Below are 1,780 nucleotides of genomic sequence, written 5' to 3'. Positions count from 1 at the left end.
GGTAGCTTTTTTATACTTAATGTTATATTAACTTGAATTACTGCTTACTTCTGTTACATATATCAATCTTACACTTCAACTAAAATTTAAAGTCTCCAGCTTCTGGGACAGAGTTGTGTTAATAACTACTTGTTTGATGAATCAATGCCTCCTTTCCACTCATTCTCTTAAAAACTTACCTCTGTTCCTTCATTCCTTCCTCTTCTCTAACCAAGAGAATTTGATAATAATATGCTCTCAGGGAGCAATAGACTTAAACAAATTGTATGGCTCATATCTAGTTGTCTCTAGATGCAAAATAATAGTACTATAACTTAGCAATGCCCAAGTCTCCAAAAATGTGATCTTCTCCTGAAGTATGAATCATGGAAGTGCTGTATCCTCAGGCAGCTTTCCTTATTGCTTCTGACCATTTCATAATAATGGAAGAGAGGGACCAGAGACTCTGAGTGGTTTGCTAAAGATTAGTTAATTAGTCCAAGAATGAATACTTTATATATCTCAGTTGTTACTACTTATTACTCTATAATCATTGTCACTCCTTTTGTTACCCAATGCCCACATCAAAACCATTCATATATGTCATTCAGCTCATATTTGCAATTCCCACCCTAGTGCCCACCTCACTTTTTTGGTGTTTGAGTGAGAGCAAACTATCCCCTTTAATTCTCCATATCCACTGGCTGGCCCTAGACACCAAACCATACTTCTCTTTTGTATGCCATCAAGTTATCCAGTTTTCCACTCAGGCCATCTTACCATCTACTTGCTACCATGTGAATACCCTGTCACCTCACCCCACCACCACCCTTTCGATCTGCTTGGCCACCACTGTTCTATATGTGTTGTCTTTCTCATTTAGGAAGTAAGCTCTTCAAGGCCAGGAACTGCACTCAATTACATGTGTATCCACATGGCTTAGCATAGTGGCTGACAGATAATAAGTACTTAATAAAAGTTTTTCATTTATTCATTCAACTTAGAAGGGGGAAATGAAGAACTTTTTTGTTCATCAGTCTATAGATATATCATACAGAAATACGAACTGTCTTTTGGCCTCAGAGTTTCATAGGTGAACAAGCTGGACTTCTTGTGATCTGAAGCTGTAAAAGACTTTTGATTTCATGTAGCTCAATCAGCTAGGTGGTACATAGGATAGAGCACTGGGCTTGGAGTCAAAAAGACCTGAGTTCAAATGTGACCTCAGATTCTTATGAGTTATATGAATCTAAGCAAGTTGTTCAACCTCTATTTACCTCAGTTTCCTAATCTGTAAAATAGGGATAATAATAGCACCTACCTCCCAGGGTTTTGTGAGGGTCATATGAGATAATAAGTGTAAGGACCTTAGACCAGTGTCTGGCACATAGTGAATATTATATTAATGTTAGTCACTACTACTACTACTACTACTACTACTGTAGATTAGGAAACTGAGAGTTGAAGTAATCAGGTATTGGAATATAAAGACTTTGATGTTAATCTAGTATGTCTTTGACCAAATCATACTGCAGATGAGATTCAAATCCTAGGAAGATATTAAAATTATAATGATAATAATAACCTACAATTACATAGTGACAAAGTATACAAAGAAAATATCTTATTCTGTGAAAGAGCTAGTGCAAATATGATTATGCTCATCATATAGTTGAAGAGATGCAATCATGACATGGTAAATAAAAAGCCACTTCAACCAAGGTTGAAGACTTACCTCTGTTGCATACTGCTGTGTGACCTTGGATGAGTTGCTCAACCTCTCAGTGTCTAAGGCAACTCT

Source organism: Vombatus ursinus, unplaced genomic scaffold, assembly GCF_900497805.2.
Source record: "Vombatus ursinus unplaced genomic scaffold, bare-nosed wombat genome assembly UNPS02014811.1, whole genome shotgun sequence".
Classification (NCBI taxonomy): Eukaryota; Metazoa; Chordata; class Mammalia; order Diprotodontia; family Vombatidae; genus Vombatus; species Vombatus ursinus.
Note: the sequence above shows the minus strand (reverse complement) of the source record.